Raw genomic sequence first — 17,791 nt, 5'->3', positions numbered from 1 at the left:
GGGGAATCACTTTGTACGTTATATGAGCATCTAGCCACTATCCTGTACTGATATAATACTGAATGCCAACTGTAATTGAAAAAAAAAATCTCCTATAAATCTGTACCTCCACTGGAAAAAAAAATGCTAAAAGAACATGGGAGGAGAGAAAATGTCCAATTCCATTCATGGTGTCCCAAGAAGAGCATCCAGAATTCTAAAATCATCAAAAGAGCACCAACTTTTTGGTTTTACAAATAAAATAACATAGAAAGGAGAATGAAGGACCGGAATCCCTACATGCCCCCTTTAAAAACCATGACTTGCGTTGTGCTTGTTGACTTTACCCAGGGTATCCCTCTGCCTTGTGACTTGGCAATGATCTGTCCAGAAGCACAGACAGGGGGCTTTTCATTACAAATGAGAGCTGGTCCTGCAACTCTCAGCCTCCTTGGCGTTGCAGACGGGGCTGCGAGTGTCTGTGGGCTCTGACGGTGAACCAACCCCCAGGCCGGCACATCCGGTGTCTCCCATCCCTGCCTTCTGATCCTCACTAGTGTTCACTTATAGGTCCTTCCCTAAGACTGGGCCAAAAGTTACTCCATTTGGAAAGCCTGATTAATCTCTGGAGAGAAACTCTCCTGCGATTTGGAAACCCCAGTCCTGTAGGTGCAGGGCTTTAGCTTTGCTGCGAGTCTCCAAGGAAACCACTGCTATTTGTGCCTCTATCTGGAGCTCAGGCAGTAATTCTCACCTGCTTAGCACGACTGACAGCCATGACAGCTTCAAGAGGCTGTCCTTTCCACCGTGAGAGATGCTGTAAATCGATTATTAATGAAGCACTGCCATATTTTAAGTGACTCTGTTCTCTGAGGGAGCGTGTTTATATTTAATTATTGAAATGTGAACCGAGCAATGGCACAGTAGCACAAAAGTCAGCTATTATTCCCCCAAAACGGTTCAAAAATCAATCTTCATTCCAAAACCCATAATAAAAAAATAAAAAATAGCAATTTATTGAGAAAAACTAAAGACATCCTGTGTCAGAAAAGCTATCATTAGTTGTGCTAAAACTAATATGTACATATTTTTAAAGAGAGATGTGCATAATTATGCAAAAGAATTTTAAGTACTTAGTGAATGGAGGACCCACTGAATTGTCACTATCATTGGTGGTTTGACATTTGCCCTGCTTCTGCCTGTCACACCAACCATGGAGGCAGCTGTTATTAGAGATGTGTATGAATAGAAAGAAAAAAAATCTACCAGAGCTACCCTGCTTCAAGTGTGATCAGCTTATGCTGAACTAGTTTTGACCTCTTCTGTCCTCAAGAATTTTTTCTATAGAGCTGCTTCTGAAATTCTGTGATGATGGAGGGGCACTGAGTTACAGGGTAGGAGAGTGGGGTGACAGTAAAACCTTCTCTGTTGACAGTAGTGCCCCCCCAAACTTCTATATAAAGGGGATTGTGGCAGCAATCTGCCTGGAAGATGGGTGGAGGGCTTGAAGTAGCAGTCACATAACATTTTCCATAAAGGTGAAAAAAACACACACCCATTTTCTTTATCAAAGAATGATGGGTCCTGTCGAAATGAAGTTTATCAGAAGCCCTTCAACCCACCCCCTGTCCTGGCAGAGGCTCTTCGTACTCGGATCCTGTGTTTTAAGAGAATGGTGGGTCCATTGATGTCTCCAAAAAGGTGTGTGATGGGATCAGATCTATGTTTTCAAAATCTCTAAACTGAGCTGGAAGAGACATCACTGGTGTCCAAGGATGAGAGGATAATGGCTTGGACTCGGTTACAGTGGGAGCAAAAGAACAAAGATTACAAGAATAACCACAACTGTCGATTACTATGAGAGGTCTTTTTGTTAATGCCTCATTTATTTACTCTAAATCTTGAGTCTAAAAAGTGTCCTGAGTGGATACTGATGAGCAGTCAAGTTTGGGAACTCCTGGGCTGGAGGATGCTGAAGTCCTCCTGGTAGGTATGAAGTCCTCCTGGAATGCATGTGTTAAGATTTGATTTGGACTTCAATGTACTTCCTCAGGAGGAGACTTGTGGCTCTTGTGAGACTGGGTGTGTGCCCACTTCGTGCAGTTATTGCTCCCGAGGAACACTTGCCCTGTCACCCTTCCCTATGGTTCTTTCCTCACTTTTACCATAAGGTGTGGACTTCTGGGTGAGTCTTTGTAATTCATTAGTTTACATTGCAATCATTAAACACCTGCATTTTCATGACCTAATGTGCATGTCTCATCAGTGAAAAAATATATTCTAATTCGAGTCTACATTAATTTTACAGGTTACTCTAGCAGGTTAGGGTTTGAATCCTTTTAAATGTTAGTTGAGTAATTGTAAAGGACTCTTAAGTTGGAACTATGGGTTATTTGATTTGGAACATGGCTATTTGGATAATGACCTCATGCCAGTGGAAAGAGGCCATGACCTAGAGTACCTGTTATTGGAAGTGGGGCGATGACTCAGAGGCTTGTACTGAGCAATTATATTTCATCACCTACTCTTCCTTCCTCTTTCTTTGGGAGTTTTCTGTTCCTTCTTCTTTTGCTTTTACAAGCCCAATATTTATGCCATTTGGGCTTTCAGCTGCCTGCCAACTAAATCTTGATAAGGTTTTATTTTTTTAATTACTTTATTGATTAAGGTATCACATATTTGTCATCAACCTCCTCCCCCCGTTCCCTTCCCAAATCCTCCCACACGCATGCCCCCCTCCCCCTGTTGTCCGTGATCACTGGTTAGGCTCATATGCAAGCACACAAGTCCTTTGGTTGATCTATCTCCCTTGTCCCCACCCTCCCCTACCTTCCCTCTGAGGTCTGACAGTCTGATCAATGCTGTTCTTGTTCTTCAGTCTATGTTGTTCATCTTTTCCCCTAGATGAGTGAGCTCATGTGATACTAGGAATACACTTATAGGAACTGAAAATGAGACAAGCAATAATAGTTATGCCGAGAGGCAAATGAATCAGTCTATAGTGAGTTTCTTTCTGGGCCAACAGTTCTTTTGAGTCCCGGTTTCTATGTCCAACAGTTGTTTATGTGTTCATAACAGCAATGATATTTCAGTTCTGGATGGTGGACAAATGGTGGTATTGTAGCTCCGACCCTCTCTGGTTTGGTCCTGGGCAATCTGCAGTGACGCATATCTGCTGACTGCTAGTATGGCAAGGCATCATCAGTGTCTTCCATCTCTGGACTGTTTCTCTTCTGACTTCATGGCTGGAGCACTCCTGTCAATTCCTCTCTGTTGCAGGAATCCACATGTCTTGGAGTTGTTTTCTGAAAATATACAAACATATTCTCGACCAAAAGTTAATAAAGGAATATTTTCTATAAATTTGACTTGTGATCCTTTTTCATTTTTTTGCCCAAATGATTTTCCTTTGGCTTGTTTTGACACCATGTATGTTTTACCTGGGTGACTTGCTGTTAGCATTACAAATGAAAGTTAATTTTCTAAAGTAAAAATTTTCTAGATGTAATTTATTTGCAGGATATTTTTCCTTGCATGATATTCTTCTACTATCCCCCCTTTTTTGGTTTAAATATTGGGAGGCTTTTGGAAATTTTATGCTGTAATCTTGATAGCTTTTAAATTTTACTTTTTTGCACTAAAATGTGACTCCTAAAGGTTCATTATATGTTACGCAATTTTACCATGGGATGAACTACCAATAAAAAATTTAGTTAACACTTTAGTAACAGCTTTTTTGTCCAGTACAATTGATTTTTCTAGAGTATTTGCTTATTTTGATTGGCCAATTTAAATTAGTCTGAAAACTTGACTACTATTTTACTGTCAAATTTAATACTCTAACAACCATCTTGTTTTACCCTGTAATTATTAGTGGAGAGGATTATTTGCCTTCTTGAGTAGGCCCTGAGCATTCCTGGTGCTAGGCTGGATTTAGATATCCTAGACCCCAGTTCCCCGGATCATGGGTGCAAGATAACTCCATCAAGTCTTGTTGCAGTAAGAGGGCAACTGCTGTCGGCCAAGTCTCTGTTACCTGGGTCCCGATTTGAGCTGGGCATGTGAAGCTGAGCAGCCATGGGGGCAGGAGATCTCCTTCAGCAGGGGTGAGGGTTCAGGCCCCTGCAAACTTGGGGGGGGGGGTGAAGGTCTGTGCCCCACCTCTGTTGACCCCCAAGTTCTCTTGATAAGGTTTTAACCGAAGATGATATTTGCTCATGTTGAATGCATGGCTCTATCCAGAGGTATCTGTAGTTTAAAAGGATGTGGCTGTGGCCTGCTACTCATGCAGGAGGGGTTTGCATGAGTCTCCTTTCCCATTTTGCTCTGCTACTGTATTTTAAAGGTCAGGGATGTTTTGAGCTGCAGCGACCTTGAGGCAGTGACCTCTAACATCCTTACTCTAACCCTTTGATAAAGGTGAGTAAATTTGTAGAGGGATATTTTCTCAGAATTGTTGAGAATGACCGAACCCACAGTATGGAATAAGGATTATATTCATCTTCTGTACTGTTAACAAAACTGTAATTTTTTTCAATGAGCTGTAAAAGCTATTTGGTGGACTTTCCTGTATCAGTGCTAAAAATTTAATAGAAACCCCTAAACAATATGAATAAATAGCCTTGGTTCTAGATCCAGTTCAGCCCAGAATCTTCCAAATCATACTGAGTTTCTTCTGTGGGTTCAATGCTACATGTTATACTTTTATACATTTTATAAATGCTGAGGTACCAAACATTTAAGTAATTTGCTCAAAGTAACATAGCAACTGAGCTACAATTCAAACCCTATTCTGTTATGCAGTATTGTATATATTAAATATGTATTAAATATATAATGTATAAATATATATTTAAAATATGTAATATAATATATAAAGGTATTTAATATATAATATAACATATTATATGTGTATTTAATATATACAAAAGAATAAATGTAATATATAAGCTTAATAATAAATTGAACATTGTAAAATCATTGTTCAACCTAGGTGCTAAACACTGAGGATGCTGATCAAAAGGTCAGTGTTCTTAAACCATTCGTCTAGGACTTGTTCAGCTTCTCTTTAAGGAAAGTTTTTAATCCATTTCCAGAGTTTTGTTATATCCAATGCCTCTGTAAAATGCCCGCCATTGTATGGTTATTAATTTATTGAAGCTTTTTCTGGCAGTGTTTGCTTGGGCCTGCAGCTCTGTCTTTCTCCTTTGCTCTGAGTTTCCATATTTTGGTCCCCACACTCCATTCTCTCCCCGACCCAGGACGGCCATTTGGCAGGAAATGTCACAGTGATTGAGTCCTGAAAACAAGGTCTCCATTGGGCTGAAGCATTGATTCCATGACACTTTGGAATGCCCCAAAGTGTCATAGCCCCTCTGCTGCTACCTGATCAACTAGTCTCATGTAGATAACCAGAATTTCCCTCTTGCATTCAGAATCCCATAATCCTGTATTTTACTTTCCTGCCTATCATTGGAAATTGGCTTGTTTGGGCTTGTTTGACATGCCCAGCCATCAGTGGTCCATAGATGGTCAATGGTTCTGCCTGCTACTCTTTCCTTACGATGTTTCATTCCGTCCCAGCCATCAGGATCCAAGGCAGCAAGCTTGTTAAGTGATTGAAACTCGTTTTCTTTATTTGTGTGGCGCCAGATTTCCAGCTTCTTTATAAAAACTAGCTCAGTCATGTGGCAGGTTCAACCTGAGATTCCAGATGCAGGTCATTTTCTCCACCACAAATTATCTCAGTCTTACTCAGAGTTTGAACTGTAAAGTTGGCAGAAAACAATTTTTTTTTTGCAACTTGCCCTATTATTGTGGCCTGTAAAATGAAAAGATTTTTTTAAAAGCCCCGTGCTTTTTATTCTTCATAGGCAGGCAGACAATATAGCTTTCTTCATAAATTGAATATTTGCAATAACGCTAAAGAAAATTTTCTGTCAGCATTTTTCTGTACCAGTGTTCAGAGCACCGGGTCAGATTTCCATATTATCAAAAAGGATAATATGTGAAACAACCACATTTTTCAGTTTTTCTGGACCTTTTCCCTCATGTTCAGATTCTGAATCCTTTCCCTCATGTTTAGATACTTATTTTTCTAATGTTAACATCCAATTCTATTTGTAATGATGTATTTTTATACATGAAGAGAAAAACTGGTACTAAATGTATGTGTTTAAAGGAAAATGATTAAATCATAAGTAGGATAATAATTTGACATTTATAAGTGCCAGCTTTATCTATTAATAGGAAAATTCTGCCAATTATCACTGAACTGTTCTTTGAAATTTTAGAAAATGGCAAAAAAGTGGGGTTACTAAATTTCAAAATTAAAATTCAAGAGTGGAAAAATGCCTTTGCATAAATAATTGTTTAAATACATATTCCTCTGTATTGACAGAAGTACTGGAATTTGCCTTCACTCTAACTGAATATCCTGTTCAAATATCAAACTACCAAGCAATGAGTATTTATGCTATAGACTCCTGTACACAATAGGCACTCAATTATTTATTGAATGAATAAAATTGGGTGATAAAATTGGGTGACAAGTTGGAAGATACTTTGAAAGCGACACAGAGAAATTGGGTAAACATCAAGGGGGTGGTTTTACATTATCTATTTTATGGGAAATATGAAACTACTTATCAAAGATAACAATAATGCCCTAACCGGTTTGGCTCAGTGGATAGAGCATCGGCCTGCGGATTGAAAGGTCCCAGGTTCGATTCCAGTCAAGGGCATGTACCTTGGTTGCGGGCACATCCTCAGTAAGAGGTGTGCAGGAGGCAGCTGATCGATGTTTCTCTCTTATCGATGTTTCTAACTCTCTATCCCTCTCCCTTCCTCTCTGTAAAAAAATCAATAAAATATATTTTTAAAAAAATAACAATAATGCCTTCCCATTGTTGCATAATAAAATATCCTAAAACATAGTGGCTAAAAACAACAGTCATCATTTATTTTGCTCACAAATCTGAAATTTGGGTGAGCTCCCCTCTGCTCAACATGGTTTAAAGTAGGTGGCTCTACTAGGAGCTGGAGGATCAACTTTCCAGACTGCTCCCTCACAAGGCTGGCATGTTTGTGCTAGCCATTGGTGTCCATATGGGCCTCACCCTACAGAGTTCCATAAGGGCTGCTTGCTCTTCCTCACAACATGGCGTCTGGGTTTCAAGAGACACAATCTAGAAGTCAGTTTCCTAAAGCCTGAGCTCAGAAACTCGCAATGTCACTTCTCCTGTATTCTATTTTTAAGGAGTCACAGAGCTTGATTCAAGGTGGAAGAAGATGGACTCCACCTCTAGAAGGAAGGAATGCCAAGGAATTTGCAGACATGTTTGAAAACTGCCACACCATTGCATTAAAATGAAACCCACGGCCCTTCCCTCAGCCCCCAGGCTTTAAGGGATTGGTAACCTTTCTGTAAAAATCAGATAGTATATATTTTAGCTTAGGTGGGTGAAATGACAACCTCTGTTGCAGCTACTCAACTCTGTTGTTGTAGAGAGAAAACAACCATAGGCGATATATAAACAAATGGGCATGTCAGCTTCAATCAAATTTTATTTACCAAAACATGTGGCAGGCCAGTTTAGCCCACAGGCATACATGACATGCTTCCTGTTACTTCATTCTCCCCTCTCGCCTGCCTACTAAGCTCTAATCATGCAGCTGCTTCTCAGCCCCTCCAAGATTAAAAACTTGGTTTTCCCTTGGGGCCTGGGCACATCCTATTCCTAATAGCATTTTTCTTAGCCTAAATGTCCCTTCCTAACTGATTCTTCACTAACTGTACGTTATAGAGCTCCCCATGCAATTCTCTATTTCTTTAATAGATCCTTGCATCTTATAATTAACATATGTACTTGTGTTCTTCAGCACGTCATCAATATTTGAGTGTCTACTGTGATCCAGCTGTGTGTTCTAGAAATGGTTAAATTGACAAGCCTAGTTGATGAGGTTCTATCTGCATGGGGCCGACATTCTTTTAGGAACAAGAACAAGAAAATATCAAAGTAGTGCTTAGTACTATCAAGAAAATGAAACAGGCCTATGAGAGACAGACCAGGGAGGCCTCAGTGTTAGAGGTGACAGTTGAGCTGAACACTAAACTGTAAGGAGACAGCCAGGTAAAGATTTGGAAGAAGAGATTTTTCATCCAAGGAGAAAAGTCCATGGGGCCTGTGGAGTGGGATTGGAGAGGGTGGAGTTTGGCATAACCAAGGAAGCAGAGAGAAGCCTGTATGGCTAGACAAAGTGAGTGAGGGGAAGGATGCTACAAAGTAAGGTCAGAAAGGCATGAGCCAGATGTTGCAGGCCCCACAAGCCAACATAAGTTCAGATTTTATCCTACATGTCTGCATGCATTAAGCTTCTCTAAACACTTGTGGAACATGTACATTAGGCCGGGCCCTGTGTTAAGTCCTAAGATGTAGCAGTAAACACACTGTATATTTCCCATTAGACACCGCATGCTCCAGAGGGCAGGGATTCTTTCTGTTTTCTCATCCCAATGTTCCTGGGGCCTAGCACTTAAGAGGCACTCATTAAATATTGTTTGAATAAGTGAAGGAATCAATCAATGAATGAGAATATTATTGTCCATATGGCATCTACCTTAAGGTGAGTTCCACAGAAGCAGATCCCGAGACAATGATTCAAGTGAGAGTAATTTATTAGGAATGTGTCCAGGAAAGAACAAAAACAAACAAACAAAAAACAGCAGGAGAAAGTGAAAGAGAAGGAAGCCAAATAAGATCAAATATAATCCCGGAGAGGGTAACTTTGACTCCGTCCTACAGAGGATATCTGGAGGCAGCGAGATCAGAATTGTTCTTCTCTGGGGTCAGGGAGCTGGGCATTTATACTTCCCCACTAAGCAGTCCCAAGAGGTCATAAAATGTCAGAAACCTCTGGTTTGCTACCAGACAGGAAGTGAGAACAGTCCTCAGACATGGCTGTGGGGAGCTGGCGCGCTCTAAATGGTGAAGGGACCAGAGGGCATGTGGGCAGAGCCTGAGACTATCTGCTATAGTAGCATAACTTTTCCCCTCTAAATGTTAAATATGTCAATACAAGAAGCACATATAGAAAATGTTCTGTGTTTCCAACCTGGGCGTTAGGAGTTGGAGAATTGTTGCAAAGGGTCTACAGCCAATAAGCTTTGTCCTACATAAATGATATTCCTGAACATGTTCTTTTCTTTTAAATGTTTATGTAGATGCTATTGCAGTTGATAAAGTGCAAGTCCATTTAAAAAGTGCTTTTGAATTAATAACAGCTTTTTGTATTATTTTAGTGACTAGGAATTTGAGAGACATAACTCTTATCATTTGGAAGACCTTGAAATTATTTTGGCATTGTAAATCCCTTGTCATTAAAATATAACATTTTTTTTTTCAGAACTGAGATAGGAAAATGATGTGAATGAAGCAATGTAACTTTTTTGCAGTAAATAGTTATTCAAGTGGGACGAAGCATAGTGGGACATTTTCCTGGGTCTTGAGTCAAGAGCTTTCGTTCTGAACAAGTCGCACCCCCAATTTCTATGTATTTCTTGAACAACATATTATTTTCCTGCTTTGAGCCATGGATACCAAGGAAAAGGCAGGTGTAAGACATTTTAGTGACCATAATACACTGTCAGTATAAAAAGTGTTTGCTGTTACAAAACATTGTTTTTCACTTCATTTCACATAATCATAACCCATTAGGCATCTCTGTCTTTGACCTTCAAAAAATATCAGGACACAAAGAAAGCTACACATGTTATAACGGTTTCTCCACTTCCAATATGTTGGAGAAAAAAACTTGCTTTAGGATTTTTTAAATTCTTATTTCCATTTGTTTATTTTTAGTGAGGTTACCCTTTTCAAGTACACACTATTTTTATATCTCTATCCTAATTCTGTCAAGTTCAGCGTAAATGTGGTATTTAACACATGATTCCTTAGCAACTGGCCAAACTATTAGCATTTCGTGGGACTTTTGCTTTTCTCTGTGCATGGCACAGGGAGATGATCCCACAAATATTTTCAACCCGCTCTAAGATAAAAGCCAACGCACATTCCCAAACTCAGCATCTCTGACTTTTGAATTGCCTCTTTTTACTGAAATTAAAAATACCTCTTTCATCCTCTTTAATGCCATGGTTTATTGACATATTTCTTTAGGCTTGATCAGCAGTTTTCAACCAGTGATGATTTTGCCCTACAGGAGACACTTGGCAATGTCTTCAGACACTTTTTGTTATCAGAACCTAGGAGAGTGGGGAGGGGGGAACTGATATCTAGGGGGTAGAGACCAGGAATGCTGCTAAACACCCTACAATGCACAGGACAGCCACCTACAACAAAGAATGATCTCCCCCTAAAAGTTAATAGTGCCAAGTACAAGAAACCCTGAGCCACATTAAGATCCTGCCCCCATCTTTTTTTAAATAGGTGGGTGTTTGCAAGAGTTTATAAGCTTTAGAAACACTCAGTAATTAATACCAGTTTTTATTTTAGGCTCCCATATAGTGATGAGCAAATAAGCTCAAGGTAGATGAGTAGGGATTGGCTCTCCCAACCTTCTACCATGTGTGGAGGCCAGATACACGTCCTTGAGCTTACTTCTAGGCCTCTGTTCGCTTAGCACCCTGCACTACTAGTGGGGCCACAGTCAGGTGACTGAGCCTCTCATCATTTCTTCCAAGAGATGATTAATGATGAAGAAAGGTCTCCGCATGAACTCAACATTTCAGCTGTCTGCAGAGCAAGTTGTCCGTGTTCAGGAAACATCTCTTTTGATTTGAGCTACCAGAAACTGGTTATGCGTAACCCACATATGCTCTTTGCAGAGCAGGCCTTCCCAGGCAGATGAAAGACATGAAATTTCATAAGTACTGTAAAGTGCTAAAAATTTGGATGGCAAATGCACAAAAACTGCCATCAACAACCTCAGGCTTAGAGCTGCTATTAGGCATACATACTATGACTTTATTTCCTAAACTACATGGATAGTGCTTAAATGTATGGATTTATTATCACATTTGGCATATTTTATTTATAGCATAAGAAAGGTGAAACATTCTGCAGCATTGCATGTTAAGATTAGGATTTATTGTCCAGGAATCCTTGAACAATTTTATCAAAAGCCCATTTCTAGGTGGTGTTTTTCTGCAATAAATCATAGAGCAAGAATCTATCAGTGGACACCAGGAAGAGATAAATGAGTGCAGAGGAAAGAGGGTCATCACAGATTTTTTTTTCCTGTATCATGACCTGTCATTGGCAGAAATCTATTTATTATGGTTCACAGATGATTTTTTTACCTACTCGCTGTGTTTTCTGTTGGGGGTGTTAGCTAAGATAAAATGAAAACCTGGTAAAACGTAAGCTATCAAAATCTATGAAGACAGACATAACTTAAAGATCACAAGACACAAAGAATATCAATTTTCTCTCCTCCCAGGTAGCTGCAACTTTCTCTTGAAATGTCTTTTTAAAATGTAAATATTTTAATGTTTAAAGTGACTGCTCCATTCAGATAGTAGTGCAGTTCAATGGAAAAGCAGATTCTGTTGAAGACTAGAATTCTGCCCCAGAATGTTCTTTTAACAGAAAAGCAGAGGGCTATCGAATAGTCGTTGAGTAGGTGTCAAGCACCCCCTGGGTGAGTGTTCTGCCTTTTTTTGACAAACCCTATCTTATTGAATTTGTCATCAGGACACTCTAATTTGGAACAAGACCAGGTACATGAAGAAATACATGCTAAACAGGAGAATGATCATCATGAGGTTATCGCCACAACTACAGTTGAATTTACATTTGATTGCAAGGATTCAATAAAATATAGTATTTAAGGTTTCTTTTTTTTTTTTTACATATTTACTTTTGCACTGTCTTTACCCCATCAGGTTGTCTAAGCTGCAAAATGTATTTCTAGCCTCTTAAAAAGAAACACTAGTAAGTGTGCATTGAATGAATGCTGTATCTCCACATCCACTTTCTCTGGGATGTCACATTACATGACACCCTAGAGAGTCCCTCCCAAATGGACTCCAGCTTTATGCATAATATAGATGATTAATAGAGAAAATATAGGTGCATGATAGCTTTTCCAGTGTAGGGGCCAGACTAGGTTCCTTCTATTAGGAATTCAGTGCAACCAGGGCTCCCCTCCCACCCCCTTCTTCCTGGGCAGGTGAGGACAAGCCCTCCACTGGGGCACATACCCCCGCACACAACCCTAAAACTCACAGAAAGGAGTCAATAGCAAAACGGAGGTGACTGCTTCCTTCCTCTACTTTCTCAAATACAATCTGCCTCTCTGCAGTACTTGATTGGGAGAAATTAGATAGAATTGTTTAGTCACATGTTAACTACCGGGGATTAGATGAGGCCAGTAAAGTGATTGCCTGGCGTGCAAAATTTAACGGGTGGGGTGGGGGGGTGAGTTCAGTCATCAAAATAAATAATATTTTAAGGACATTTCTAAGAATTAAAATCATTTTGGCCTTGGCCATGTAGCTCAGTTAGTTAGAGCATCGTCCTGATATGCCAAGGTTGAGGGTTTGATCCCCAGTCAGGACACATATAAGAGTCAACACATAAATAAGTGGAATAAGAGTCAACACATAAATAAGTGGAACAACAAATCAATGTTTCTCTCTCTCTCTTCCTCCTCCTCTTTAAAATCAGTAAATAAAAATCAATATATATATATATATATATATATATATATATATATATATATAGAATTAAAGTCATTGCAAAAATTCCTGATGAGTAAAATATCAATATTTTAAATAAAGACAAACTCAGTATTATTGATTTTCTTTTGCTCCAATGTGGTCATTTTTTAACTTTTATGCTAGAATTGTAAATAAGTTATGCACCACTATTACTGATTTACAAAATCTAATTTTGCATATATTTACCATTACCAGTGAGTTTTATGCTACCTTTTTATGTTTTTATGATGTTAGAGTCCTTTCACTTCTGTTCAAAGAATTCCATTTCACATTTCTTGTAAGGCAGGACTAGAGGTACTGAACTCGCTCAGCTTTTGTTTGTTTGAGAAAGTCTTTATCTCTCCTTCATTTCTGAAGGGCAGCTTTACTGGGTATGTAGTATTTTTGATTGACAGGCTTTTAAAAAAAATATTTTGACTATGTCATCCCATTTCCCCCTGGTCTGAAATGTTTCTGTTGAGAAGTCTATCAGTGGTCTTATGGGGATTCCCTTACATGTGACTTCTTCTCTTTTTTTCTTTTACAATTCTTCCTTTTCTCTGCATGTTGGTGCACTGGCCTGGTGAAGGGGCAGTGAGGCCAAAGTGTTAGCACTTCTCTTACCCTTCTACCGTGTCTACCTTGGTCTCTGTTGCGCAGGGGGTACTTCAGCTTCACCCCCATGTTCTAGGATTTTCTCAATTGTGTCTTGTTCTTGAATAATTGTTAGTTGCTGTTCTTATGCCAAGGAGTGAAGGCAGGAACAACCTATGTCACCATCTTGGTGACATCACTGGCTGATTATTGTCTTTGTAACTGCAATGGTTCCACTTTGACAAGCTGGACATGTTCTGGAAGCAGGAATTTATCACATGTCAATGCTGTGAAGGTTGTGCCTGGGAGCATAACAGAGAAGTTTATGGAGGAGTTGATTCACAGGCTCTAGTTGTGATGTACCAGTCATCAACTGTGTGATTTTGAGTGAGTCACTTGACTTTCCTCATGGCAATTAACTATCTAAAAAGGATGTTGGAGAAAAATAAAGGTTTTGTGATTTATCTGGAACCTACCATATCAATGAAAGACATCTATATTAAAAGGGGTGACATGTTTATTGAAATGAATTTATTTGAGGTTAATCTGAATTATTATTTTGTTTATTCTTCTAATGAAAACATTGTATTAGATCAGCTTTCTAATCCTTTAGTCTGGACACCTGAGAGGTCCTAGAATCAACTGAGGGCCAGCAGTAAATTTTGTTCCACCCCCACTATGATTTTTATCTGTTTTGAAGATCCAAAAAAGATTTCCAAATGTATTGATTCTCTGCCTTGAATAAGCATTGTGCTTGTTTTGGTTCTTAAAATATGATGTGATACTAGAGGACTCATTCTGTTCCAATTAAATAGTTGCTTCCTGTGTGGATCCTGGTAGAACTAAAACTGGGGAAAGGGATCAAAGACACCAGTCATTGCCCGTCAATTTTGGAGTAAAGACCATGAAAAAAGAAGATTCATGAAGACAGCAGTTCTATATCACATATCCATCTCAGACTTCTCTAATTGGCATTGTTAATCAAGTTTTACCTGGTATTGGTAACTTGTAATTTCATTTAAATCCTTTACCCAGTAATTATCCCATGCTTCCCCCCCCCCCCAGCATACTATGGTAATTCACTTATAGAATCATTTTTTCTCTTTTTATTTTTAAAATATATTTTTTATTGATTTCAGAGAGGATGGGAAAGAGAGATAGAAACATCAATGATGAGAGAGAATCTGCCTCCTGCATGTCCCACACTGGGGACTGAGCCCGCAACCCGGGCATGTGCCCTGACTGGGAGTCAAACCATGACCTCCTGGTTTATGAATCGACACTTAATCACTGAGCTATGCTGGCAGGGCCACTTGTAGAATCTTGCCACTCATTTTTCTTCAAATGTTAGCCAATATCTTAAATAAAGGAGTATGCCCAATTTTTTTTGCATCAATTGGGTATTTTTTGAAAGGAGTACATAATTATGAGTGATAAACAATAGAAAGAAGAAATATTGTTTGTTTGTTTTTTTTTTGAGAAGTAAAATATCGGCCTGAATAATCACACTTAAGGCATCTATTGTAACAATATCATCATGGAAGAAAGTCCAATTGTGTGTGTGTGTGTGTGTGAGAGAGAGAGAGAGAGAGAGAGAGAGAGAGAGAGAGAGAGAGAGAGAGAGACCATGACCATACATGGGTGTGTGAAAATCTGAACCTACTTTTCCCTTCTTCAGTGACCCTAGAACTGTGTCTGTTGTCCTTTGGATATGACCCCCGGACCCGTCTGCTCTCCTCTAAGCCTTATCAGCACAGGTGCATCTGAACCCTTTATATGCTCATTCTTAAAACTGAGTTAATAATCCATGGAGCTGATAATCCATGTGGTGTTTGATTGTAGGGCCAATGGGAAGAATTTAACTACTTTGCCATTTAAAATAATTTAGTTCAATTGTTGTAAAGAGAGTGACTGATAGAAACAGAGGAGAAGACTGACTGAACTCTTAACCCATTGCAGGGTGTAAATTAAAGGCTGTCTTTTGGCTGTTTTAACTTAGTCCAGACATTTTACACAATTATTTTCTCAACAGGGTAGAAGAAGAAAAGGAGCTTGCTTCCTTTGGCACATATTTTTTCATACCATCTCTGACATATGTGGAGGGAGCAAGAGAGAGAGAGAGAGAGAGAGAGAGAGAGAGAGAGAGAGAGAGAGATACATTTTACTTTATTGGTTTGGAAAATTAACTTATGAATGTAGGTAATATGGTTGCTTACTTAACGTTTTGTTTTTTTTTTGTTTGTTTTTTGTTTTGCGGTGGGGTGCGTTTTGTTGTGATATGTTGTAAGAGCACAGAGGAGGGTATGTAGGGCAAGGAACACTTCCGGGAAAGGTGACAGAAGGCAGGCCACTAGGATCCCACACCAGCAGGGGACGGCTCAACCCACCCCGAGGGCCCCTCCAGCCATGACACAGAGTCCTGCGGGCTTGTAGGAGGCATTCCACAAATGCAAAAATGAAGGAGGCCCCAGGCCCCGGGTCTCCCTCTTCTTAGAGCTCCCGGGCTGAGGCACATGGAACATGAAGATAGAAATGAGCAAGAAACCTGACAATCCTTCCTGTCCCCTCCTGCCATCACCCCACACATACAGCCCTGCAACCCAGCCATTGCGGACAACAAAGGGGAAATGGATACCCCCCAAACATCAGCACAGTCAGTCCTGAGTCCAGTGGCCAGGAGGAAATGACAAGGCAAGTAGGTGTGTCCAGGCTTTGCTGGGGCTCAGGCAGGCAGGGCAGGGCCCACGCGGGGGAGCAGGGCCTGCACACCAGGCAATCCTGGTCTGCAGAACAGAGGTGGGAGCTCAGAGCTGAGTTCCACAGGCCAGGGGTCCAGGTGGGCCCTCGAAGCAGAGCAACTGGTGAGGAGAAGGTCTGTCTGGTTGGCATTACAGCAAGAGGGTTCATGAGGGAGGGTAGGAACATGGCTGAGGAAGGCTGGGGCTACAGCTTGGAAGCCTGGTGAAAGGGGGTTGGGAGGCAGACAAGGGGCCAATGGGCATGTGGGGGAGGGGGGGTGAAAAGAAGCAGAAAGAATGCAGAACGCTCAGCTGCTCTCAAGGCCCCGGGTGCTCCTCACTCCCGTGTCCTGCACTTACAGGCACTACTTGCTGCCCCACACCGCAGACTTGGAGAACCCGGGTGTGGGGAGGAAGCGGCTGGTCTTCAGGGAGGCAGAGATCTTGTTCAGGCCCTCAAAGCGGCCCGAGAAGTCTTTCAGGTTCGGGAAGGTGTCCAGGCACCTGGGCTCAAACATGCGCAGCACATCCGGTAAATCCCAGGCCAGGAAGTCCACATAGGTGAGCTTGTCCCCTGCAAACCAAGACTTCTTCCCCAGAAACTCTGAGAAGAGCTTTGTCTTTTCAGGGAGCATCTTCAAAACCTCGGGCTTCTGTTTCTCAAAGTCAGGGCTGTAGCCGGTCCTGATGCTGTATATCCCGAGGTCCATCATCTCATGCTCCAACACGCCCCCTCGGATCTTCTCCTCTTCCGTCTCCCCGCAGAGGTTGTGCTTGCGAGCAAGGCAGCGAAGGGTGGCGTTGCTCTGTGAGCCCCGGCAATCAAGAAGGGCAGATTGGGAAGTCCAGGCCCAGCTTGAATTTTTCACTCAACCACTGGCTTCTGTCATAGTCGGGAGTGTCCCCCATCGTGTACTTCTTCTCGCAGTTGGAGTCTGTGTATTCCAGGAGCAGACGGATGGCATGAGCCAGCCCCCGGGTGTCCCAGTAACACAGAGTCATGGCCAAGGTGCTGGTTTTCGCGCTCTGCGTGGAGGGCGCCTAACGTTAATTTATCCAGAAATCTCCAGTTGGCAATAAAACATTGTGCATCAAGAGATCCAGAAAGTTCCCTTTGTTACCAAAGAAATGAAGTTGTGTCCTAGGAGGTGCCAATAACAAAAGGAATGTTGTTTGAAAATAATAGTTCGGTCATTCTGACCTATGAATTGTTTCTAAGGTGAACAAAACGATAAGCCGACGAGATATTGACCTGTCGTGTTCTATTTTCAGCTTCTTTGCCTGCCTTCTTGGGCTAATTGTGGAAAGGATTCGAATGAAGCTTATATAACCTTCTGTGTGTTTTTGAAACTTCCCACTGATCAGCCTCCGAGAAAAACGCACTGGTGTATCATGTTTCTAACACTTACAGATCTAATTGGGACATTGTTCTGTACATGCTGTTAGACACTAGTGACAAGAAGAGCCCTAGCCCACACTGGCAGGGAGCCAGTACATACCTTCCCGGAACAAAGTGCAGGATAATTAAAGTGCAGCCACGGAGAGAGCACCGCAGAGCGCGCACAAAAATAGCCATCCGTAAAGTGCTCCTTGGGAACCTCAGGAGCTCGTTGCTACTTTCACTTCCCTTTTCTTTTCAAATATAGTTCATCAGAGGTCTTTTCTTTTCCCCCGCCTATTGCCTATTTTGTGAGAAGTTCTAAATTATTTTTTTAAAATATTAAACTAATACTCCCCCCCCCCCCCCCCCCAATCAGCTATG

The 17,791-nt window shown here is 40.9% G+C and overlaps 1 pseudogene across 1 annotated transcript; it reads right to left on the bottom strand.

The window, feature by feature from the left end:
* Window positions 1-16,394: 16,394 nt before the first annotated feature.
* On the bottom strand, window positions 16,395-17,031 carry LOC307108223 (glutathione S-transferase Mu 1-like; annotated as a pseudogene). The gene has a single exon. The product of its transcript is annotated as a glutathione S-transferase Mu 1-like (transcript).
* Between the last annotated feature and the right edge of the window lie 760 nt (window positions 17,032-17,791).

Source organism: Cnephaeus nilssonii (genome assembly GCF_951640355.1).
Source record: "Cnephaeus nilssonii genome assembly, chromosome: 12".
In the NCBI taxonomy this organism is placed as follows: Eukaryota; Metazoa; Chordata; class Mammalia; order Chiroptera; family Vespertilionidae; genus Cnephaeus; species Cnephaeus nilssonii.
This window is presented reverse-complemented; position numbering and strand designations above follow the sequence as displayed.